This window comes from Myotis yumanensis, unplaced genomic scaffold (genome assembly GCF_028538775.1).
Source record: "Myotis yumanensis isolate MYYU_CA2020_CCGP unplaced genomic scaffold, mMyoYum1.0.hap1 SCAF_8, whole genome shotgun sequence".
In the NCBI taxonomy this organism is placed as follows: Eukaryota; Metazoa; Chordata; class Mammalia; order Chiroptera; family Vespertilionidae; genus Myotis; species Myotis yumanensis.
The window spans coordinates 89,901,169-89,928,198 of NW_027223759.1; the positions used below are offsets into that span (position 1 = coordinate 89,901,169).

The 27,030-nt window shown below is 42.2% G+C and overlaps 1 pseudogene; it reads right to left on the reverse strand.

Moving 5' to 3' along the window:
* Nucleotides 1-16,244: 16,244 nt before the first annotated feature.
* On the reverse strand, nt 16,245-17,095 carry LOC139015827 (RNA-binding protein with serine-rich domain 1-like; annotated as a pseudogene).
* Between the last annotated feature and the right edge of the window lie 9,935 nt (nt 17,096-27,030).

Sequence of the window (27,030 nt, forward strand, 5' to 3'; positions counted from 1 at the left end):
CACAAGTTTCTGCTTTCTAATGCTTATGAGACATAAAGGGTTATTTTATACTATATAATAAAGAGGTGATATGCAAATTGACTGTCATGCCCTCGCAAAAGATGGCTGCCCCCATGTGGTCACAAGATGGCCACCGCAAGATGGCTGGCAGGGAGGGCAGTTGGGGGTGACCGGGCCTGCAGGGGAGGGAGGGCAGTTGGGGGCGACCAGGCTGGCAGGGGAGGGCAGTTGGGGGCAATCGGGCTGGCAGGGGAGCAGTTAGGTGTCGATCAGGCTGGCAGAGGAGTGGTTAGGGGGTGATCAGGCTGGCAGGCAGAAGTGGTTAGGGGCAATCAGGCAGGCAGGCAGGCGAGCGGTTGGGAACCAACAGTCCCGGAATGTGATTGAGCCTAAACCGGCAGTCAGACATCCCCCTGGGGGTCCCAGATTGGAGAGAGTGCAGGCTGGTCTAAGGAACACTCCCCCCTCCCCCCCCCCCCCCAGTGCATGATTTCATGCACCGGGCCTCTAGTTTTAAATAAAGGTTATTTTATATCATGTAACTTTGAGACATAAGGCCTCATTCTAATTCCTAAGAATTATTTTAACAACTGGGGAAATGTCTTATATTCATATTATGTACCTAAATTGGACTCGGGCTGTCCAAATCATGAAGTAGTAAGATTGCTAAGGGGCATGTGTGAGTGCGTGTGTGTGGGAAATGAGCTCAACAAAGCTTAAACTACATCATATAATATAGTGTTCATTTATTGCTATGTATATTATTGCCTAAAATGTAGTGTTTGAAACAACAGTATTTGTTAGTTCAAAATTTCTATAAATCCCCACCCAGGTGTGGCTGAGCTGTGCCCTCTGCCTCTGGGTCTCCTACCTGCAGTGGTCAAGATGCCATCAGGGCTGTGCTCTTATCTCAAGGCTTCTCTGGGAAAGGATCTGCTCTCCAGCTGACTCATTGGTTATTGGCAGGATGGATTTTCTTGTGAGCTTTTGGCATGAGGGCCTTATTTCTTTGGTTGTTTACCAAAGGTTGCCCCCAAATCCTTGACACATGGTCCTCTTTATATAGAAGTTGGCTTCAGTAGAGATGGTAACCCAGAAGTGTTACCATAGGTAACCAGTTATTGATAAACTAGAGGCCTGGTGCACAAAATTCATGCACAGGGCTGGGGTCCCTCAGCCCGACCTGCACCCTCTCCAATCTGGGAGTCCTCAGGGTTTGTCCAACTGCCAGTTTAGGCTCAATCCCTGGCAGTTGGACATCCCTCTCGCAATCTGGGACTTCTGGCTCCTAACCGCTCACCTGCCTTCTTGCCCTAACCACTTTTCCTGCCTGCCTGATCCCCTTAGCTGCCCTCCCCTGATGGTCTGATACCCTTACCTTCCCTTCTCTACCAGCCTGGTCACCCCTAACTGCCCTCCCCTGCTGGCCTGGTCACCCCTATTAACTTCCTTTTTTAATTTTATCTCCTTCACACACAATTGCATTTGACTTTCTTATTGGCTTCTCACTCTCACACAATTTTTCTCTCTCCTTTATGTAACACTTTTTCCTACTGACTCATCATTTATAAACTTTTCTTTCCTCCTTACTTCCTAATTTCTTACTTCTCTTCCATCATCCTTCTTCCCATCTTTCTCCTACTCTCCCTCCCTTCCCACATTCCTTCTTTCTTTTATCTTTACCTCTGTCCTCCCTCCCCTTTCCCTTCCTTCCCACCTTAATTTTTTTTTTTCACTTCCTCCCTCGGACCTGCTTTGCTCCCTCCCCCATTTCTCCCTTTTCCCCATTCTCCTTGTAAGCTCTACTGGCTCCCCTTTAAAACTTTTTTCTCTCCCTCTTTCTCTCTCATCCTATCTTTCCCATATATTTTTCTCTGCTTACTTCCACTGTTTCAATATCTATCTATCTACCTGCCTAATTATTCACTATAATTTATATTTTTTTCTTTTCTGACTCCTACTTTTAAAATCTGTCCCCAGTACACAACTATACTTGATTTTCGCCTACAGTTCCCTCATACATCCTCTTTCCTTCTTTAACTCTGCTGTCTACTGACTCCTTTATAAAGTTCTTCCCTCCCTCCTTCCCTTCTTTTTTTTTTTTTTCACTGAGAAATTCTATTGGTTTAAGATGAGCTGCATATGAGGTAATAAAGCCATCTGCAGGGGGAGGGGTGGGAGGCCCGGGGGCGTGGCCAGGTCATCTGTCCAGAAGTTGTGTCCCCAATTTTGGCATCTCTGGTAGGTATGGCAAGGCTGGCATCTCCACAGAGCCAAGAGCAGATAAGGGGTGGGGGAGAGAGAATAGGTGAAAAAAGAGAGAGAGAGAGAGAGAGAGAGAGAGAAATGAGAAACAGAATAGTCACATATGTGTCTGAGAGAGAGAGAATATATATGTGTCTTTAGAGAAACAATAGTTGTGTATGTATCTATGAGAGAGAGAAACAGAATAGTTGTGATGTGTCTATGAGAGAGAGAGAGGATCTGAAAGATAGGGTTCTGGGTGTGTTTCTGTGTAAGAAATGGGGAGAGAACATGATTGAAAAGAAGGGAAAAGGGGGAGACAGACCCCACTTCCCCTTAGGGGACCCCCTTCTCCTTGCCATGTAGTCAGCAACCCCAGCACAGAGTCGGCTGGGTAGGGCGACCCCATTTGCCCTTCTCCATCTTGTGCTTCTCCTGTGTCTGGGGCTTGTCCTCTGGATGCCTTTGTCCTCTCGTCAAGAGTCACCTCTGAGCCCCACCCTGTGGGCCTGGGGGGTGAGAGCAGGGGGAAGTGTCAGAATGAGGGCCCCCTGATCCTCTGTTGGGGCCGTCACTGAGGACGGGTCACAGCCTCCTGCCCGCCCCGTCTGCCCTCACTTCCAGAGGGTTGCCCATCTGGCCTCCCCGGGTTATCTCCGTGGCCCCTGGCCCATCGAGTGTCGGAGTGACTCCACCTGGGAAGCAGGGCATGGATCTCCGTTGAGCCCGCGCATCCCCAGGTACATGTCTCCGGATCCTGAAAGATGGAAAGAGCCGCCAGAGCCTGTGGAGGGAGGGGGTGTCGGGAGCTGGTGCCCCCAGGGTAACAGGCACGGCAGTCTTGACGGCATAGAAGTTTGCCTCCTCTTGAAACTTTCTGATATTTTTCTCATAGCGAATCTGCTTGTTGCCAAACCAGTTGGAGACCTGAGAGACAGGGATGCCATGTTTCTTGGCGAGCCCCTCCTCCGCCTCCTCACTGATACAGGTGGGTTACTCAGCTGGGAATAGAAATACTCATTTAGGACCTCGGTGGCCTGTTGCTGAAGTCCCGTGTTTGCATCGGGCATCCAGGAACCAGGAGCGCAGGGTCATGCCGGCCTCGCAGGTGGCCACTTCGGCCAGGGGCCGCTCCTAGGCCAGGCAGCGGGGTGCCTGTTCGAGACCCCAGCCGGGCGGCCTCCAGGCTGGGCAGTGCCATGGACCCCCCCCCCGGCCCCCGTCCTTGGCCACTTCCGCTGGGGGCCACTCCTGGGCCATGCCTGACTGGTCATGACTAATTAGCATATCCGAGCTAATTAGCATATTCCTCTCTTATTATATAGGATAGATAGAGAGCAGGGGAGTCAGACATTGTTGAGCTTAATCAAATGGGAGCATGAGCTTGTTTGTTTCACCAGAAGCTACAGCACCATCCTCCCCCACTGCACACACACACACCCCTGCCCAGGGAGCCACCAGTCCATTCTCCACAGATTACTTGGGGAAGGGCTAGAACAAAATGGGGAGGTAAGCGCATGTCAATAAAGAGAACATGGTGCAGGGAAGGTGCTTGACAATAGAGGCTGTCAGTCTAGCCTGGGAAAGGGCTCATTGTGTAGGGGTGGACTCATCCCAAGCCATGAAAGCTTGGGAAGGTGATTGCTTATGTTTGAAAAAGCTGGTTCTTCCCAAACCCAAGATAGTAGAATCTCAGATGAACTAAGAAGCTGTGTGTGTGTGTGTGTGATGCTCTGTGACCCAGCTGCCTGGTTCACTTATGTCCTCTGCTGCCTAGGAACACAGGACTATGCAGGCCTAGTGGCCACCTGGGGCTGTAGCAGACTGCATGGCCTCCAATGGACTAGCTTTAAAACTGCCACAATATTTTGAGTTTAATTAAAAAAGGTCTGCCACTTGCATCTATAGAGGCTATGGCAGTTAACTGATTAATGTGAAACACAAACGCAGGAACTGGCCTTTGGTTTGGCCTTGCTGAAGACACCGTGGGACCTTTTCCATGTGAGATGGATGGAGATAGGTCATTGGGAACCCAGGAAGGGAACTCCTTTCATTTTGCATCACAAATAAATCACCTTACCACACCATAATCTTTAGTACATGGGTCCTTGGAATGCTTTCCTTGCAATCCAGTGGAAGAGCCTAATTTCAACCCACAGAAGCCCCGAGAGATAGTAACAGACAAAATTCAGTTTTTTATAAAAAAAATTTTTAAATGGCATTCTATCACCTTTGTATTATTATTCTATTGGATGGAGCAAGTCAAGTGTTGTAACCCACACTCAGGGGAGGAGGTCACATGAGTTTGTGAATAAAGCCCAGGAGGCAGAGAATATTAGAGGCTTAGTCAGAAACAGCTACATATCTTTTTTTGTTTGTTTTGTTTTTTCAAATAAAAACAATGGAGAATTCCCTAGCTTTTGAAAACTTAATAATCTAATAGGTACTCCTTTTTTTGTCATACATTCAAAAGCTTTTCTTGATCAAGTTACTGACTTATACTGGGAACACAAAGATAAGTAAAACACATGGTTCTTACCTTTGTGAAGTCCATGGTTTAGATAGGGAAGATATACAGCAACAAATTGTTACAATTTCATAGCAAAAGAGTTAGGATAGAAATAAACACCAAAGAGCCAAGAAACAACATTCAAACTAACTTGGGGGTGAGCTGGTGGGGCTACAGAGACCAGGGAACACTTTACGGAGGAGAGGGCATTGTACTGGAGCCTCACAGAAGAGGAGAATTCATTTTCAGACTCTTCCCACAAAAATATATATATGAAAACAAGAGGGAGATGGGCAAGGCATGGGTAAGAACGCTAAAGTGTGCACACAGAAATCCAAGTTGACAACAACTCCAAACTTTATAGACTTTCTATAAACTCAAGTAGATGGAATGAATTGAAATATATAAAGAAGTAGAGGGCCAGAAAAGGCTAGGAGTGTGTGTGTGTGTGTGTGCGCGCATGCATGTGCATATGTTCATGTGTGTAGTGAAATGAAGTGGTGGAGGAGAGTGGCCAGTTTGTAATACTACCTAAAAGTTGAGACAATATCCTCTCCACAATGGTGAGTCATGGAAGCAGTTTAACCAGGTTAAGTACAAGGTTGCATGAACAAATTTGTATTTTGGCAAATAATGTATGTGCAAAGCACTTAAAAAATGCAGAACTGTGCTCTAGTCTATACTAATTTCATTGGTTCTTTTAGTTCCTTATTTTGAAGTAAACAAAATAAATTTAACCATTCTTCAACTTACTTTTATTTCAACCATATGTATTTTTCGTCCCTTTTCCTGTGTGCACAAGAATTGGGTTTGTCTTTCCTTCTACCTGAAATAAGGACTCTTCTTTGGAGAAACAGTGTTTAATGATGATAAAGAATTACAAATCCAAGGACCTGCTCTGCTTCAAATTAGCTTTGTGACCTTCATCTTAGTTTCCTCATCTGTTTAATGATGACAGATAATATCCACCTTAAGGTGTTATGAAATTAAGTGAGATAAGTCATTCAAAATACCTATAGTCATTTTTTTGTGTGGCTGGGAATATGTAGTAATGTCCCTTATTCATTTGTTAAGCTCCATATCCAAAATGCTTCTCTGATCTCCACAGCCTACAAGTTATCGCCTTTCTGAGCATAAAGAATATGTTACAACAGCACCACAGATTTGTTTCTTAAGTATATTTTTGAGTATTTGTTGAACCTTCCATGTATATAGTTTTTAACTTCCTAAAGAGCTTATTTTACTTGTATTCATAAATCCCTGCATGCTTTCTCCTTGAAAGATAACTGACACCTTACATAGAATGGATTTGCTCTTTTTTATTTCTCTACACAGGTAAATGTATAAATAGGGAGATAAAAAGTAGCATAATGGATATATTATCCTATATAATAAAACCCTAGGTGGCGTTACATGCGACATCATCACAAGATGGCCACCACAAGATGGCTGTCCTCATATCATCACAAGATGGCAGCCACAAGATGGCCACCACCAGATGGCTGGCAGGGGAGAGCAGTTTGGGGCAAACAGACCAGCAAGAGAAGGCAGTTGGGGGCGATCGAGCTGGCAGGGGAGGGCAGTTGTGGGCAAGAAGACCTGCAGGGGAGGGAAGTTGGGTGTGACCAGGCCAGCAGGAGAGGGCAGTTGGGGGCAATTGAGCTGGCAGGGAAGGGCAGTTGGGGGTAATTGGGCTGGCAGTGGAAGGCAGTTGGGGGTGATCCAGCTGGCAGGGGAGCAGTTAGGCCTCAATCAGGCTGGCAGGGGAGCAGTTAGGCATCAATCAGGCTGGCAGGGGAGCAGTTAGGGGGTGATCAGGCTGGCAGGCAGGTGAGCAGTTAGAAGCCAGCAGTAAAAGATTGTGAGAGGGATATCTGATTGGGCCTAAACTGGCAGTCAAACATCCCTCAAGGGGTTCCATATTGGAGAGGGTGCAGGCTGGGCTGAGGGACACCCCCCTCCAGTGAATGAATTTCATGCACTGGGCTCCTAATAGGTAAATAATACATGTTTACTTAGTTTTTAAATGTTTTTATTTTATTTTATTTTATCCTATTCTATTTTGTTTTTTATGGTTTTGTTGTTAATCCTCACCTGAGGATTTTTTTCCCATTGATTTTTAGGGAGAATAGAAGAGAGAGAGGGAAAGACAGAGAAATACTGATATGAGAGAAACAGATCGATTTGGTTGCTTCCTGCACAAGACTTCATCAGAGCCCTGGCCATGGAGGAGCATACAACTGAGGTACATGCCTTGACCAGAATCAAACACGCGACCCTTTAGTCCGCAGGCCGATGCTTTATTCACTGTGCCAAACTGTTTACTTTATTTAAAATATGTGTGTAATGGTTGCTTTTTATAATAACTGTTAAATTCACAACAAATGCATATAAATGTGTCTATTAGTTTATTAATTGCCATTCATTAGCTGAGGGGTTAGATAAGTATTGAGTCATTCATTATATGGGATGATGGCAGACAATGTTTAAAATTAAAATGAAACTTGCATTCTAACAATAATAAAATGCCTAAAGTCAATGAATACATCTGAGCACTAAGAGAGATATTTTCTGTGTAATTTTCATAACATTCCAAGGTAGATATTATTTATCAACTTATACAAATTTGTGGAATCATGGATTAAAGAAAGAAAATCTCAACTCTTCTTTCATGGCTTTGTATCTCTATTTTCTCCTGAGAATGGGAAGGCTTGGGCCAGCTGAGTCTGATTGCAAAGTGGAGGCTCATGTTCCTGCAGAGGAACACCTGTGGGAGGGTACTGGGCTCTGGCAGTTGCCTCATAGCTTTTGTTGAGAGCGCTGGGAGACAGGTTCCTGTGTGCTCTGCATCATGTGATCCCTTAACATTGGGCTTGCTTGGTATTAGAATCAAGAGTATACATTTGTTTCAGGTGGTTCACTTATAATATATTTTGTTTACCTAATTTAGGATTATCATTAGAGCAAGGCACAGAGACAGTTGAAGGAAGGCAAATGCTTCAGAGGAATAAATTAACATGTGGACAATTAGAGCTATAAAACTCATTACAGTCTAAATCCAAGGTAGTGGGAATTTTAGAAACTGAAAAAGAATCACAGTGGGGAATTATTATTGGATTAGAGTTCTTGGCAGAGCCCTTCTATTATAGCCCATGAGTAATATTTTTTGAACTTATATATTTAAGGCAAGGTCAAGCATGACGTGTGTGTGTGTGTGGGGGGGGAATAAGGGTTGTTGACGTTGAAACAAATAAGCAAAATAATTAAATTAATTAATCATTTAATCATATAAATTCAAGGAATTTGGACTCAGAAATTAAATCAGAATTAGATTTAAATTCTAATTCTCTTGCTCTCTACTGTTTTGACTTTGGTTTTTTTTTTTCCAATTTGATACTAATATTTGTTACTTGGAAATGAATGATGATGCATACTAGGTACTTGCAGGATTATGAGTATTTAATGGCTTAGAATATATACAATGCCTTGCATCATGTAGGGCACAGACCACATGTTCACAAGGAATCATCCTCTTTCCTTCTCCTGAGTCCTCTGTGTCCACCTGATGACAACCTTGACTTAGAACTGCTCACCTGACATCTTAAGCTGGACCACTTATGGGTGTCAGCAAGTGGAGGCCTTCTAAAGCATGTGGTGGAGACAGTGTGATAAAGATTGTGTTAATATGTCTCCGGTTTGGGCAGAGAACCTGGGCTTCCAGGGCGTTGTGAATCCAAGTGCTCCTGGCTCATTTGGGGGGAGGGAGGTGGACGGGTGGAAGTGAAAATTTCTATGTTCATTTGTTAAAATGACTTTTTAATGATGGTACAAACTGTTTTCACACCTTAGGTACACAGCAGAAACAGAAATATAAATAAATCACATTCTTGAGCTCATGGCACAAAATCTGTGAAAGTTCCAGAGATACTTTATAAGTGAGAAAAAAAATGATGTAAAATTTATATTTAAATATGCTCACTGATTTTCCATTTCCATACAATTAGTTAACTAAAGAGCATAGTCTTCCAAAGGTCAGAATAACTCTTTTTACAAATGTAAAATTCCATTTTTCTAATAATTGCATTTTAAAAAATCCCAAATTAGTGATTAATATTAGAATGACTTAATGCATTCTAAAATGAGACTTGGTAGCTTTCAAATAGTTTGGAAGATAAAAATATTCCTCTCTTTTATTTTAAAGTGTTATATTCAAACATCTCCTTATATATTACAAATAAAAGTTGATTAAGTTTTGTAGATATTGCTCTAGTCTAGCCCTATTTCCATCACATCAGGGGAAGAGTACTGACATTGTCTGTCGTGACCAGCTTGGGTTTTATTCACATTTCACATTGTGTCTTGTCAGTAATTTTATGTCTCCATCACGTTGCCTCAATTAGAGACCAATATCACCAACCTCATCTTATCTCTTCTTTTATTTTCCTCAATAGTGCATGGCATTAACTCACAACTTTCTTCTTATACTATTTCAATGTTTCTTAGATTTTAATTCAGTGATTTGTTATGACCATGATGATCTATTTTCCCTTGTGGGGTTTTGTTAGGATGACCTCTACTCAGCTGCACAATCCTCATGAAGAAATACCTGGATTAAAAGAAATTCTTTTCCTTTCTTAGGAAACCATGGATACTTTTACTTAATGAATTCAAAGCAAGATCCATTATCTTATCTTAGTACTTATTGTTTTTTAGTAATGGGCAATTAGGGAGAAGCAGGGAATCAATTTATTATAATTTACCTCTTTAATCTTTTCTTTCTTATCATGTAAAATGGTAGTATTCATATCTACTTAATGCATCTTGGTGAGTATTGACATGTGGCTTTGAATGCCACAGGCACAGTGTTTGGATAACAATGCATAGTATATTTTGGGTTAATTCTCTGTCCGTGCTGGCCTAAGAAACACTGACCTTTGGCCATGAGAAGGGTTTGGGTTGAGAAGTAGGACACAAACATTACTTTAACATGGATATAAATTGTTAGAACAATCACAAAGTAAAAAAGACTAAAGTTATACAATACAATTTTCAGAATCAAAGATACAGCTAAAATGTGTTAAAACAATAAATATTAGCTAATATTTAAATTTATATTTTCTGGTATTTGGTCATTTTGTTTGTTTCAGTAATTTAGAAGGGAACAGTGCTAAATAAATCACATAACTTTTTAACTTATTTCAAGACATGAAATCAATGTTTTCTACTAATCCAAGGAAGCATATATTTGAAAGCCACTGAATTAAGAAGTGTGGTCAGTTTTTAAAATACCCAGATGCTCAAAGCTATTCTGGTTGCCTTGTCTTTTATATGGTCAGACAGAATCCTTGCTCTGGTGAATTTCTTCATTCCAGCCCCTGCTTCAGGGGGACAAGTTTGAGAGACAAGGTAAATCATCCGCTGAGTCATACTATTTAGGGCAGCGGTTCTCAACCTGTGGGTCGCGACCCCTTTGGGGGTCGAACAACCCTTTCACGGGGTCGCCTAAGACCATCCGAAAACACATATATAATTACATATTGTTTTTGTGATTAATCACTATTCTTTAATTATGTTCAGTTTGTAACAATGAAAATACATCCTGCATATCAGATATTTACATTATGATTCATAACTATAGCAAAATTACAGTTATGAAGTAGCAACAAAAATAATTTTATGGTTGGGGTCACCACAGCATGAGGAACTGTATTAAAGGGTCGCAGCATTAGGAAGGTTGAGAACCACTTATTTAGGGTAAAAAATGAGGCTCTGAAAAAAATAAAAGGACAATGTAGTCCTGGGTTACCTGACTGAAGTTACTCAAGAAACTTGAGTACATTTTCAGACCAGTGCTTGGAACATAGTAGGGCTTCTCAGTAAAACACTAACTACTATGAGTCACTAGAGTTACCATCAGAGGAGCATGAGCTGCCAGAGGACTGGTGAATAGGATCCAGTGGGCTGTGTACAGGAAGCTTCCTTAGACACCTATAGCCTCGGTAAAGGAGGCCTTTTCATCTCTGCAGCCAACAATGGAGAATCTGCTTCTATGGGAACCGCCCATTCCTTTTTGAGGGCTCACTTAGTTAGGTCATGTTAGCGAGGATAATCTCCCTGTATGGATGTCAGTTGTGCCATGCACATAACCTCTTCCTGAGTATGACTATCTAACATTTTGATAAACCCTGGAGATTACACAGGCAGTGTAGCCCACAGGACAGGAATCTTGGGCAGTTTTTTTAGAATTCTGCTTACTACCTATGGGACACCTAGGATTACCTTAAATGAAGGCTTTTTCATCTTCATGAGCTGGGCATTTATAGGCCAGGAATAGAAATTGGAGGGGGGACTATCTCTGGGCTAGTAACCACAACAACATCAACAAAACATCCTTTTAAAGGCAAAGCAGTTTTATTTTTATTTGGTTTTAGGGATATGAGTTTTATAGATACCTTAAGTATTACAAAATTCTTGAGAACTTCAGACTACATAAAAAAAAACCCAATAACACAAAACAGTTTTCCCTTGCATCAGGGATGCTTGAACAAAGGAAATGGGAAGAAGAAAACAAAAAAGTACTTCCTACTAAGGCTACAGAAATGAAAGCCCAAAGCCAACAATGCAGTTTCATGGTTGTGAGGTCACTTGTAGATATCTACAAGAATGTTACAGAAGTACAACACACATGGCACTGGGGAGCCTGGTCATATACTTTGATGAGTGACTGCTGACAACTTTTAAATCCCACCTCTTCCTCTCCATGTGCTCCACTTCTGGAGCAGTTGATAAGAAATCCTGGACACTCCTTTGATGCCAGTGAAATATTTCTGACCACCCAAGTCCCTATCTGCACATGAGAACACACACATTGGCCTCATCATCTAACCACAGGAAGCACTCGGATACTCCAGTTTCCTGCTCTCTCAAACGGTTTTAGAAATGTCCAAGAGGCTTGCCCTGATTTCCAGAGAAACCTCAATTCTCTATAATAATTAAAGTATAATATGCTAATTAGACTGGACGTCCTTCCAGACATCCTTCTTGGATGAAGCCGGGGCTGCAGCTGCAGGGAGGGATCCAGGCAGCTTCCATGGCTGCGAAGGCCTACTCTTGCATGAATTTCATGCATCAGGCCTCTAGTCCTATATAATGAAAGGCCAATATGCAAATTGACTGAATGGTGGAACAACTGGTCACTATGACACACACTGACAACCAGGGGGCAGATGCTCAATGCAGGAGCTGCCCCCTGGTGGTCAATGCATTACCTCAGGTGGAGCGCCACTCAGCCAGAAGCCCTGCGCCAGGCTCATGGCTGACAAGTGCAGCGGTAGTGGTGGGAACCTCTCCCACCTCCAAGGCAATGCTAAGGATGTCTGGCTGAGAGAGGGCCTAAGCCATCAGTTGGACATCCCTCGAGGGCTCCCAGACTGTGAGAGAGCACAGGCCTGGCTGAGGGACCCTGCACCAAGTGTACAAATTTTTTCCACTGGGCTTCTAGTCTGAGTAACAAACCTCTTGGAGCCTCTCAGTGTGTGTATGGTGTCATCAGTTTTGATGAATATTGAGTAAAAGTCCCTCCTGCATGTTCAGGATGACCACAATACATAAGATGCACCTAAAATTTATGTGATCAACTATTACATGCTAGAAAGAAATATTCTTCAATTGAATAATTGTAGCCCATGTCTTTCTTTTCTTTCTTTTTTTTTGCCTGAAAAGTCCTCTTTTCATCCCTTCTTCTCCTCTGAATCCTGCCCTTTTAAAATGTATTACTCAAAAAAATCAAACCAATGATACAAATTAACATTAAAGAATAGCATAGTTTTAATCATATTGATTAGGCAAACTAAAAGAAGATATATAATTCAGTTGGTATGAACTATGGGAATATTCACACAATACTAATTAAGTTTAAAAAGTTGTAGATGTTCTGTAATATAGATTAGAAATATGCATTAAAAATCCTAAACAATGCTCATTCTATAAACCAGAGATTTATAGATTTAAAGTAAGGCAGTAATAAGAAGAAATATGCAAAGATATTGAAAACTTAATGGCATTAATTACACAGTATACATATAGTTATATATTTAGTACCCAGTAAGTTAATAAGGTTAATATTAATGGAAACAAAATAGGGAATCAAGACATGACTGCAGTCTCCCATTCAGAATGGAGATTTACATCTTCATCTTTCCCACAAATATATATCCTCAGAGGGAAAAAAATACAATAAAATTATTATCCAAAAAATATTCTCTAATAGTTAAATGAAAATATTATAAAATTTATAAGTCATATCAAACATTAATGGAATTATATTGGTTTTTCCTGTATTTGATAAGTTTGTTTGATTAAAATTATGTTGACAATATGTCATAAAATAAATAAGAAAATTTTAATTTAGCTCTAAATACTCACATTTGGCTAGTTATTATCATTTGGTTCAAGGTAGATCTGGATATTCCTTATATACTTAGTCAACAAGTATTATATTATTGCCTACTATACACCTGTTACTATGTGAAGCACACTTTATTTATTTATTTATTTATGTTAAATTTAGACTATGTGTTAATTAGTATCTCTCAATGTGTGCTTCATACTGTCTTTGAACTCCCCAAGAAAATGTAGGGATCTGCAAGGTTAAAGTTATCCTATATAATAAAAGGGTAATATGCAAATTGACCCTAACGGTGGAATGACCAGAACGACCATTGGACCAGTCACTATGAGGCGCACTGACCACATTTTGATCTCTTTACCTGGCCGGCAGACTCTGATCACCTAATGGAGAATGGGAAACTGGGGTTGGGTGGTGGGGTATGCTGGCGGTGCCAGGCCAAGGCCCCTGCCCCGCCAGTCACCCCACACACAGAGGGAAACCTGCAGCAGGGGTAGGGCTGGTGAGCGGGTGGGAACAGCTGACTTCTCAGTCCCTTCCCCCAGCCGTCAGACACTGACCTCCCAATGGCAAATGGGGAACAGGAGGTGGGTGGTGGTGGGGTCCAGAGCCAGGGGCTAGGGACCGCCCTGCGCCTGAATTTTGTGCGCTGGGCATCTAGTTTTCATAATAAAACAGATGTGTGAGTTTTTCTTTTTCACTGAGTTGATATTTGTACTGATGGTGGGTAAAGCTGATGGGCCTTAGCATGAATCAAGCATGGGCACCAGACTGGGTACTAGTTGCCATTGCGTTCTTCACCACCATGCACTCACAGGAAAAATGAAATGCTGGTTTCACTTGATGGACACATACAAATTAACTATGACTCAACCATACACATCCTTTTAATGATTCTGTGAAAAAAATCACAAAGTCACATGAAGCATTTCTGTTGCATATTGACATACAGTGGAGGCCTCCAGGAAAGCACATGTGTGATTGATATGCAAGCTAAAATTGCTTCTTTCTTCATGGAACTCAATTTTTACCTGAATGAATATAGGAGAGAAAAATGATGGTTATTCAGACTTGGGTATTTGTAGACATTTTGATGAAAAGTAAGATTGTCACCTCAAGGAAAATAGTTGAAAGTATTTTTGCCACTAATAAATTCCAAGATTTCAAATGAAAATTAGATTTCGGAAAATGTGCATTTGCCAATATGAATATGACAGACGATTTCACAATATACAAAAATTTTCTGATAAGATTGATGATGCTATTAGTGATTGTGATTTTTTTCATATTATATATAATTTTACATTATATATACAAACTGTCAAAGTTTGGGAGATCTGCATAAATTAATGAATTAATCTGTTATAAATGATCAAATCACAATATTACAAAATCAGGCATGGACAAAAGATGTATTAAAATGCAGGATAGACCAATAAATATTAGCCTAACAAAGTCCAAAGTTCTTTAAAACTTTTTTTTAGATATTGCATTGTAACTAATATTAAGAAAGGAAAATTTGTTGAGTTCTATGCAGTTTCAAAAAAGATTATCCACAAAAATCTAAAACGCCTCTTGAAATAAATTCTATCTTTCCAATTACATATCTAAGATATACTTACACCAAAATACCATATTTCATTTTCCTGAATGTAGATAGAGAATATGGTTTTCCATTATTAGGCCAGACCTTAAAGAGATATAAAATGAAAACAAATGACAGACTCAATAAATTTTTTAAAAATATATATAGAGTCATTTTCACAAAACATTACATATATGTTTGCAATTACTTTTGAACAACAAATAAATAATTAAAATTAAATTATTTATTTCTCATAATAATATCGAAAGCTAAAACACACATAAGTACTCTTCAGGGTCCTCAATAAAATTTAGAGTATAAAGGGTGTTGAGGCAAAAAAAAAAAAAAAAAAAAAATATATATATATATATATATATATATATATATATATATATATATAAACATTGTGCTAAATGACTAAGAAATAAAGAATATGATAAAAGTCCTTTGGTTAATCTCCTCTCGCCCCCCACTCCGCCCTTAGGCACAATCCATGGATACAGACAATAGTGCCTTGAAGGCCTGGGGAGAAGGTGGGGTGGGATGGAGGGGGTTAATGGGGGCGAAAAGGGGACATCTTTAATACTTTCAACAATAAAGATAAACTTAAAAAAAAACAAATAGAAAAAAAAGAAAATGATAAAAGTCTTATCAATTTCATTCTTTTTTTTTTCTATTCTAATCCTAGATTTATTCAACACAATTCTTTTACTCTACACACCAAAGTATAAACACATTATCTAAAATGCTACAAAGTTACAAAAAAAATTCAAAACAGAAAATTCCTAGTACTGACGGTACAATAGTAGCAGAAAAAGCAATGTACACGTTGCCAAGGTAACCCCAAAGACCACCACGAAGGGGGCGAAGGCCTGTGATGACCTTGCAGAGCTCTGTTTGCTCACCAGCTCCGGAGAAAAAGGAGATGCGCCATATGGGTGTATGTACACGAGTCCATGTGAAAACAGAGCCGTTTACAACAGCCAGCATGGGATGTTTCTAGAGTCAGAAGTCAAGCAGGGGAGCCGCCAGGCTAACGGGGACAGCAGCTGCAGAAGGCGGGCCCTTTCCTGAAGGACGGGCCTGGGTCCTCTCTGGAATGGAACCCTGCGCGCCCGGGGGGACACTGCCACCTGGAACCCTGCTCTGTTCCCGCCGGCTCCGCCACTGAACCGACTCGCAGAGGCTGGACCAGTGGGCACTTTCTAGCCAGGAAACCGGAGAGCACCTTCGCAGTCCCAGCCCCCACCAACAGCACTGCCGCAGCCCAGCGTGGCCTTCGGAGCAAACTTCTCATGCTCCTCAGGAAGCTGCCCCTGACGGAGGATTCCTTTCCCGCGGACTGTCCTTCAGCCAGAAAAGTGACAGAACTGAGTTGGATGGCGTGTAAGTTCGGGGCAGGGCTTGGGAGGCTCGCTTATCAGGAGGAATTGGAGCTGGAGTGGCTCCTGAGACGGCCAGGGGTGGGGGGTGGGAGTGTGGGGGGGTGCGGGGCTGGATCACCCAGGCACAGCAGACCTGCGCCCCGGGGAGCGGGACCTTCTCCTCATTCGTGGGAGTGACCGCAGCCACCCGGGAGGTGGTGATAGCATTCTCCCGGGAGGGCTGACTCGCCTGGGGGTAGCCTAGGCCAGGGGCCAGCACAGGAGTGGCGGTGACTTCCCGGCCATCAGTGTGTCCTCCATCCACGAGCTTCAGCGCCTTCTCAGCTTCATCTGATTCTCCAACTCCACGCATGCAGAGCCTGCAGGGAGACAGGGGTGCATCCTTTGCGCAGGCATGTCCATCGTTTTCATGTTTCCAGAGGTGCAGCCTAGCTCCGTGATGTGATCCTGGGTCACGTTCCTGGGGAGCCTGCCGATATGCACGCTGGTGGGTTTAGGGGAAGGGCTCCGCCGTCTCCTCCCTTTTCATCTCTTTGGGGTGGTTTGGATTTGGAGCAGGAACGCCGCCTGTGGTCATGTCTGCGGCGAGAAGGACTCGGGAGCCGGAGGAGCTGCTGGACCTGGAGCTTCGGGATGTGCTAGACCGTCCTGAGCGGCTTGAGGCTGATGAAGTGCTGGAGCCACTGCTTGGGCCAGTGCTGGTCCTGCAGCCAGAGCTGGAGGAAGAGCTGGGCCAGGCCTGGTGCTGCTGCTACCGCTGGAAGCGCCGCGCCTCCTTGGAGTTTGATCCCTGCCACAAGCCTTCTCACTGGACTCCTTGGTGGCCCTTTATCTTTAGAGCGATCCTTGGGCTTCTCATCAGAACGGTCTTTGCGTCTGGTAGGAGAAGGAGCCCTAGTGCTGGGCTTTTTATTATTTTCTTTAACTCCTAGCAAGCTCTTCTTTCTCACTCCTGACAAATCCATTCTCCTCTTCGGAGGTGTTCAAAGCAGCAATGGCGGCCTCACTTCTCTGAACTCTCACTTCTAACTTGAGTCAGAGAAACGCTCCCTAATAGATTGCAATTTACGACAAAGTGCAGCATCTTCCCGCCACCGCGACTTTGTCCCGCTTCCCTCAGCCGCTGAGGCCGGCGCCCCAATTTCATTCTTTATGAGAAATTCAGCTACAAAGTTCTGGTAAGGTTTCTCCTCGTGACTCTTTTTATATATCGTACCAATATCAACACATTGCATGTGCTTTTATGTCAGTACATCAACCCAATTATTAGCTCTTTAAGAACAGAGTCCTCACCTAAATCCTCATTCAACAATGTGATTAACAAGCCTGGCACTAAGGCTGGCCTATAGGGTTTAATTGTTGAGGACTGGTTAAATTCATTTAAACCTGATTATTATTTGTTAGACTTATTTTGATGGTTTATGGATAGTCTCAGAGAATAAGTTTTCAGTGGGGAAAGACTCACTTTATCATCTAGAGGCCTAATGCACAAAATCTGTGCAAGACTAGGCTTTCCTTTCCTGGCTGCTGGCACCAGTTTCCCTCTGGCACCCGGCTTCCCTCCCAGCCCCAGCTTTGTCAGGAAGGTCGTGGAGAAGGACATCTGGTCTAATTAGGATAGATAGTTAACTCCCTTGTGTAATACACTGAGAGGGAAAGATTGCAGACTTAGGCTGCCTGTTTAACAAGTATTTATTTGAGTTAATGATAGTTCTGCAGGGTCTGTTGCTTTTTGTGTCATTCTGGCCAAACTCTGTAACTCGAAACAGAGCCATCTTGCTTTCAGCTCTTACCTGTGAGGCCCCGTTGTCAAAACCGTCCAGTTGTCAATGCTGCTATATAAACACGACTCACATGCATTACCTGCAAGTGAGGGCACCATGAGGAGAATGGCTTCATTTGGCTTGGACTCTGTGAGGCATTTGAGTCAGCAGACTGGTGTCTGTATTTTCTATCCATGTTCAAGTTGGGAGAAAACAATGAACATAATGTAATAAGCTGTTTGCTTTATGCTTTGTCTATGATTTTATCAATAAAATAGGACCACGTCAGTGCTTCACTACAGGCTTGAGCACCCATGATGGCCACTTTCTAAAGTTTCAGGAGTTCAAAACACAAATATGGTAAAAAGAGAGGAAACTCTCATTTCATTCATCAGTAGATATGTATCAGTAGTATCTTTTCTGTACACAGCCCTGTTTTAGGTACTGGAGGAAACATGGAAGACAGGAATTACAAAATAAAAATAATATATATATATATATATATATATATATATATATACACACACACACACACATATGTATATGTATATATATATATATATATATATATAAAATTTTAAATTATATGTAAATATATGTATGTAGATATGAATTACCCACACACATTTCTACACATAGCTATACCTGCAGCTGTATTTTATACCTTTAAGTATCTATCTATCTATCTATCTATCATCTATCTTTTTTATTTTTATCTATATTCCTTTAAAACATTAATTTAGCCCCGACCAGTGTGGTTCAGTTGGTTGGACATCATCCCTTGTACTGAAGGGTGGCCAGTTCCATTCCCTGACAGGGCACATGCCCAGGTTGTGGGTTTAATCCCCCGTGGGGGGCATGGGAAGGCAGGCAAATGACGTTTCACTCTCACATTGATGTCTCTCTCTCTCTCCCTCTCCCTTCCTTTGTCTCTAAACTCAATACTATATGTATATTAGAGGCCCGTTGGAGGAAGATTCCTGCAAGAATAGGGCTTCCTCTGGCCAATCGTGCCACCAAGCCCTGCCGCCCAGGGCCACACACGGGGGTCCCGCTGCCCAGGGCTGCACATGGGGGTCCCGGCTGGGGGCAGGGCTTAGGCAGCACATGGGGGTCCCAGCTGGTGGTGGGGCTTAGGTGGCGCAATCACACTGCCTAAGCCCCATCGCCCAGGGCCGCACACAGGGGCCTGGATGGCAACTTGCGCTGGCCCGCCCTGCCTGCAGTATGCAAATTAGCCGCCATCTTTGTTGGTGGTTAATTTGCATATCACTCTGATTGGATGGTGGGCATAGCGAAGGTATGGTCAATTAGCATCTTTGTCTTTTATTAGATAGGATATATATATATATATATATATATATACATATATATATATATACTAGAGGCCCGGTGCACAAAAATTTGTGCACTGGGGGGGGAGGGGGTCCCTCAGCCCGGCCTGTGCCCTCTCGCAGTCTGGAACCCCTCAGGAGATAATGACCTGCTGGCTTAGGCCTGCTCCCGGGTGGCAGAGGGCAGGCCCAATCCCTAGGTGCAGCCCCTGGTCGGGCTCAGGGCAGGGCCAATTAGGGAGTTGAGGCGCTGCCCTCTGTCATGCACAGAGCAGGGCGGATTGGGAGGTTGTGATGCCAACCATAGTCATGCTCAGGGTAGGGCCGACTGGGGGGTTGGGGCGCCGCCCCCTGTCACACTCAAGGCAGGGTCGATGGGGAAGTTGTGGCGCCACCCCCTGTCATGAACAGAGCAGGGCAGATAGGGAGGTTGCGGCCCTGCCCCCTGTCACACACAGAGCCGCAGGGCGATCAGGGGGTTTGGGTGCTGCCCCCTGTCATGCTGCTCCAGGGGCCAGGAGGCCTCGTGGCTCCACTGATCCCAGTGCTAGGAGGCCTCGCTGCTCCACTGATTCCAGTGCTAGGAGGTCTCACTGCTCCGCTGATTCTGGTGCTGGGAGGCCTCGCTGCTTCGCTGATCCCAGTGCTGGGAGGCATATTACCCTTTTACTATATAGGATAGAGGCCTGGTGCATGGGTGGGGGCCGGTTGGTTTGCCCTGAAGGGTGTCTTGGATCAGGGTGGGGGTCCCCACTGGGGTGCCTGGCCAACCTGGATGAGAGGATGATGGCTGTTTGCAGCTGGTCACACCCCCTTCAGGGTGGGGGTCCCCACTGGGGTGCCTGGCCAGTCTGGGTGAGGGGCTGAGGGGCCGTTTTCAGGCTGGCGGGTGACTGAAGCTCCCAACCTGTCCTTTTTTTCTTTTTTTTTTTTATTCTGGGCCAGCTTTAGCTCTGAGGCTTGGCTCCAGCTCTGAGTCCTCGGCTGCTGAAAGCAGGTATCTGGTTTGTTTTTGTTCTATAATTGTAACACTGTTGTGGTCCTACTCACTCCAGCTCTGAGATCCCGGCTGGCTGAAAGCAGGTATCTGCGTTTGTTCTATAATTGAAACAATGTTGCGGTCCTGCTGGCTGAAGCCCGGCTGGCTGAAAGCAGGTTTCTGGGATTTTGTTTAGCTTCTATATTTGTAACAATGTTTCTTAATCTGCAAACTCAGAGGCTGGCAAGACAGGCGGGGAACGTTGGCTTTCTCCGTCACTGAAGCAAGCAAGCCTCCTGTTCTCTTCAAGCTGCCTGGCTGCCGGCCGCCATCTTGGTTGGCAGTTAATTTGCATATCGCCCTGATTAGCCAATGGGAAGGGTAGCGAAGGTATGGCTAATTATCATGTTTCTCTATTATTAGATAGGATATATATATATATATATATATATGTAAATTTATTGTTATTGGTATCTAACAAAAAGCTTTCACACAATGGTCAATAAGAAAGCATTGGATAATAAAACAGAAGAAATATTCTCTATGGTAGGTAGAATAATGGTTTTCCAAAAATGTCTATATCCTAACCCCAGGAATTTGTGAATATGTTAGCTTACATGGCAAAAAATATTTGGCAAATGTAAGTAAAGTTAGGACCTTGAGGTGAGATTATTGTGAATTATTCTGTACCATAAAGGTAGGGAACCTTTCCTTGCTGTTGTCACAGAAAACTGTGAGGACAGAGAAAATCAAAGGTCACTTTGAAGATGGAGGAAGAGGGGCCAATGAGCCAAGGAGCCCAGGCAGCCCCAGGAACCTGGAATTAGCAAGGAAACACGTTTTTGCTCTGGAGCCAGGAAGGAAGACAATAAAGTCACCGCATTTACAGTAATTTGTTCCAGTGACAGGGAACTAATATACCTTCAATCTTGGCAGTTCATGCAAACCCTATGATACCCTGTCCCTAAATGATAAAGTCCTTGCAAATGTATCCATAATATGCATTGCTACCCCCCAATCACCACAAACATATATTAAGTAATCCCTCCTTGATCACCTCTTCTTTGGGTTATGCTTTTGTTATTTTAACCTTTCTCCAAGTTTTACAACAAACCAAGGTACACATTTGGCAAATGTCTACAATTTAGTAAACCCTTGGATTTCCAGTAATATAATGGCAATTCCTTAAGGACAGATGTTTGAAATATTATCTGGTATTCAAAGATGTAACCACAAAGACATTAGGAAGATTACAGAATAAAAAGTACCAGTTACTATAAAAAATAAACAGCATTTAGGAAGAGAAAAGTATGACCTCTGTATGCATAAAACATAAAACAGCTTTATTGCAGGTACTTTACCTGCCTCACTAGTCATAAATAGGGGATGCAGAAGTCTATTAACATTTCAAGGGGGGAAATGTCATATAGATGCCACTTTATTATTGTAACTGCCAAGGAAATTGAAGAAACATATTTAAGCAGCAGCCTCATTGACTTAAAGGGTGTGATCAGTAGCCTCTTAATTAGCACTTGTAAATAATCAAAATATAACATAGTAATTAGTGGGTTTTGACAACATGTCAAACATTTTGAACTTCATCAGTCCAAGGAGCTCAGTCTACCAGTCGTCAGTTTCTGCAAAGTGCATTGCCACCTTGAAGCTGACAAAAGTCAGAGTTTGGCGTCATATTTACGGCCCTCCATGCTCGGTCGTCAATCTGTATTCTCTGGAATGTCTTCTCATGAGAGATATTTTGATAAAGAAGTGTATTTAGGGGTGACAGGAAGGGGGAGATCACAGGGGCTAAAACAAGCCAGGCACACTGATCAGGGTAGTCCTTGAATAGACAGTATCTTCAAGGAGGAACATTTTTTACAGGATGTTCATTTCATGGGGTTTTGGGCTGATTTGATGTCCTCTCTCAATAACCAATAAACATATTCCTTCTGCTTAGACACTGTGAACTTACTTAATGATTTTTAATCTCTGAGATTGTGTAAACAGTACCTTCGAAATGTGACTCAGTGAATACCTGTTATGTGTTTAAGTTGTTTAGCCTGTATAAATTATTCTCCAGATACAATTTAAGAAAGTTACTGTAGGGAGACTGAAGTGTTTCTATGTCCATCTCTTTGAGTATGTATTTTATATAGAGAAAGTGCATGGGAGATACAGTCTCTGTGTTGTTAAATTGAAATAAAGTTTTATCAAGGAGAAAAGCTTTATTTTTGTTTGAGGGATTTTAGGAAAACCTAAAACATGAGCCAAAGCAGGCCATTTGCATGGAAAAGCCACTGGAAACTGTTTGGTTGGGCTTGAAAGTTAGTTGGGGCAGGGTCTCTGGGAATCATCAGGGTGGGGAAAACAGTGTTAGCCAGGTTGATGGAGACTCATATATAGCCTGCCGGCTGGCTCTTTGGATGGAGGGCTCAGAAAAGAAACAGTGGTCTCTGGCAGAACTTCTGTCCAGGAGAAAGCTGCTCCTCCAGTTCTCACCCTGATGCTGGGCAATTCAGTTCCTCCCTGTGTGTCCCTGGTGCCTTTCCAGCTGCTGCCCGAGTGCTGGAGCTCAGAGGGAGTGAGTGCAGGTAAGTCTGTGCTTGGGCCCTTTAAGAGGAACTGCCTGGGACTCTGGCAGCCCTTGGTCTCACTCAGACTCAATCCCCACTGGTTTTTACAGCCAGAAATTATGGGGTCTCCTCTTCCTGGCACTGGAACCCTGAGCTGGGGGGCCTGGTGTGGGGCTGGGACCCCTCACTTCTCAGGTGGGACCTCTTCAGCTGAGATGTCCCTCACAATTTTTATCTGCCACATGTGGATGTGGGACCAGCTCATACAGTGTCTCTGCCCCTCCTACCACTCTCCATGTGGCTTCTTCTTTATATCCCTAATTGTTGGTCTTTGTTAAGCCAGATTTCAGGTGGTTCTGAATGATGGTTGTTCTGTAGTTTAGTTGTAGTTTTGATGTGATTGTGGGAGGAGGCGAGCACTGTGTTTACCTACCCTGCCATCTTTATTTAGAAGATCTAGAAAAGCATTTCTGATTATTTTTAATATAGCCTAATTCAGTGAAGATATGAATAAACTGCTTTGTTGAGAAACACTGTAGGACCTCACACACTCACATACTGTGTGACATTTAGTGATTGGCTTAACCTTATCGGCTCTCTCATTTATAAATAAACTCAATAGAAACCAAAAGGACGATAGATGACACCAGCAAAAGGAGCCATCCGTGGTGACCACTGCCTGTGGAAGGGACAGGCATAAGCTGCACGTGAGTCAGGGCGACACCACTTTTGTGCTGTGTTTATGTGTAACCCCAGGGAGAAGAACGTGCTTATTATCTTGGAGTAACATAAAAGGGACAACACGGTTTAAAAGAAACAGCTGGAGTGTGATCTAATCTCCATGTTCCAATATCCTCATGTATAAAACATGCATAAAAATTAAACCTCACTGAACAATTTGTTTATTCTCAGTTCATAGCCTGCCTCAGCCCTGCCAAAGCAATAGTCCTGGCTTGAGGGAACACCAGGATGCCCTTAAATAATAAATGGATTATTTATGAAGCATTGCTTTTGTATATTTAATATTAATTTGACTTCAGATGGTAATTATGTCAGAATCATAAATGTATTCTCTTGTTCAGGCCTCCTTTGTCAGTGACACTTGACTGCTCCCCCCTCCCCCAACTGTGACAGCAGAAATGGCAAAGCTCTGCATCACCCAGGGGAGAGAAGCCAGATAAAATTAAGCACCCGTGTGTTTATGGATTAGCATCGAACACATCCATAAAGAATCAATAATGCTCTGTATTCCTTGGTCATGTGTAGATAATATGAACTAGTGGTCCTGCTTGGACTTCCCAACATGTTAATAGGAGAACATCTTTAAAATTTTTTACATTATATTTTTCAATATTTTGTAGAAATCATTTATCAGCAAAGGGCTATTTCCCCCCACTATAATTTCTTAATAATGACTTGCTTTGTAAATTGCATACTTATTATGTGCTCATGACACAGGTTAAGAAAAACAACTGAAAGCTTATATGTCATCTCAAAAACTGTTAGGATGGCTACTATTCATAAAAACCCCACATGAAAAAAGTATTGGTGAAGATGTGGATAAATCAGAACCTTTGTGTACTGTTGGTGGGAATATAAAATGGTAAAGCTGTTATGGACAACAGTGTGGAGGTTACTCAAAAAATTTTAAGAAAGGACTACAAAATAAAAGCAATTTTAATTCTGGGTATATATCCTAAAGAATTGAGGCAGAATCTTGGAGAGATATATGTAAAACCATATTTATGGCAGCACTGTTCACAATAGTTAATAGATAGAAACATCCTATTTGTTCAAATTGAGAACTGAATGGATAAAGAAAATGAACATACATACAGTGGAATTTTATTCAACATGGATAAAACTTGAGGACATGGCGTAAGTGAAGGAAACTAATCACAAAAAGATTGTTCAGTGGCTGGGAATCTGGGGAGATCCTGGCTGGGCTGAGAATGTCAAATTTCATTGTCTTCCCAGCCCTTCAACTCTCCTAAGGCCTTCGATAAAATGGCTAGACCTTAAAAAAAAGACAAATACTGTATGATTCCATTTATACGAGATATGTGAAGGAGTTAAATGCACAGATCATAGAATACATACAAATTGAAAGGTGAATGGGGGCTGCCAGAGGTTGTGACAGTGGGGCCTGGGGAGTTGTTAATGAGGACACAGTTGCAGTTTTGTAAGATAAAAGACAATGTCAATATACTTAACACAATGAAAGAGTGTTCTTAGAAGTAATTTAAGATAATAAAGTTTTCTATGCATTTTTATCACAAATTTTTTTAGAAACTCTATTGATAATTAAGTCACGTACATATAATACAATTAGAGAATTAGGTGCATAAGCATATGGTTATACATTAAGCATGCATAGTGCTGTATTTGGAGCTGATATCTAGTTGGTGTGCAATGGAATCAGATTCCCAGCTGTTCTGATTGATCAGCTATTCATTCTAAACCATTCAATCTGTTTGGTGACTGCTCACTCCTTATCAGTACACAAACACATGTACTCAGATATATTAAACATTCACCTTCACAGTATCTCACCCTTACAAAGCTGGAGGGAGGAGGAAAAGGGAGTGGCACAAATAAAAACAGAGAAGCCTGATCCTCTCAAATAAGCCACAAGACTTGAGTACATCCATCCCCAAGGAGACTACCTGTGCAGGTTGGATGCATAACAAATATTACCCCCTCATCTTCATTAGCATAGAAACACCAGGGGACCAGAGCTCCAGAGGGAGAGAGGTAAGGCTGGGGATTAAGGAGGATGGTTTGTGACATATTAAATAAAGATGAAGAGATAATGGAGAAGTTGTAATATGTGAGGGAACTGGATGAGATGAAGAGACAGAGGAAAAGAAAGAGAAGGGAGATACTGGAGAAAGAATGAGAGAGAGAGAGAGAGAGAGAGAAAGAGAGAGAGAAAGAGAGAGAGAGAGAGAGAGAATCCACCCCTCTTCATGATGATTGAGAAACACAAAGAGCTTGAGGTAACGTGAAATTATATTTGGCTGCTAAACTGCTATTCTAGCATATTTCACATTTCTTAATGGAATATTAAAAGTATGAAATACATTGGGTCCTGATATCTGTGATCTAAGAAGGAGAAGACCTGATTTGGCAAGTAAACAGACAAGATTTGAACCTAACTCTATTTCTAACTACACAATAACCTTTTTATTTTTTTAAACTTTATTGTTTAAAGTATCACATAGGTCATCATCCCCCCCCCATTAACCTATTATATCACCAAAGTAAGAGTCAAAATATTTATCTTATCTTATTCTTTGAGTCCCCATATGATCAGATGACGAACTTCTGAGATTTTCTTCTATTCCTAAGTCTTTCTCAGGGAGGTGTGCTGGGTTGTGACAAATACTTTTTTTCAATCGAGATGATCATAACATTTGTTAATATTGTGACATCTTCATTGATTTTCAAATGATAAATCAATTTTGCATACCTGGAATAAAACACACATGGCCATTATGTCTTATCCTTTTATTTTTTAAATTCTTTTAAAGGTTACCAATTTTTAATTTTTTTATTTACATTTTAACTAATTTTATATTTTTCAATTATAGTTTATGTATAATACTATGTAAGTTTCAGTTGTACACTACAGTTATTAGACATTTATGTAATTTATGAAGTGATCATCCCAGTAAGTCTAGTTATTACACTATTATTGACTATATTCCCTATTGTACTTTACACTCCATGACTATTCTGTAACTGAAACCAAACAAAATGGGTTCAGTTTCCTGTGGCAGCAAAAGCCAAACTTGTGAGACAGGTTCTTTGTGGGGAAGCACGGGACTTGGTTGGGAAGACTATAAGGAGGATACTTCAAAAGGTTGGAGGCCTCTAGGGGATTCTTGCCAAAGGCAGCAGACCCTACCTTGACTTTTCCATACATGTCTGAGCCCTGGATGTTTTACTGGAATCTCTATGTTTAGTCTTTAGACACTACCTTGTTTAAAGAACACTACAGATGCATGTGTTTTCTCAAGTATGCTTACCCTACTGATAGTATCTAGAGGTTAATTTTAGTTCAAGCTGTTGCTACAATAAAAGCCTAAGGAGGCAGACGAATGGGGTTGTCTGGTTCCTTTAGCCAGGCAGTCCCTTAGCCCTCTCTTTCACAGAAAAGTGTGTCAGAGTAATCATTCATCTGTCGCTCAGAGTCTTCTGGTCAGTCCTGTCAGTTCTTGTGCAAAAGGAAAAAAAAAGTTTATTCAG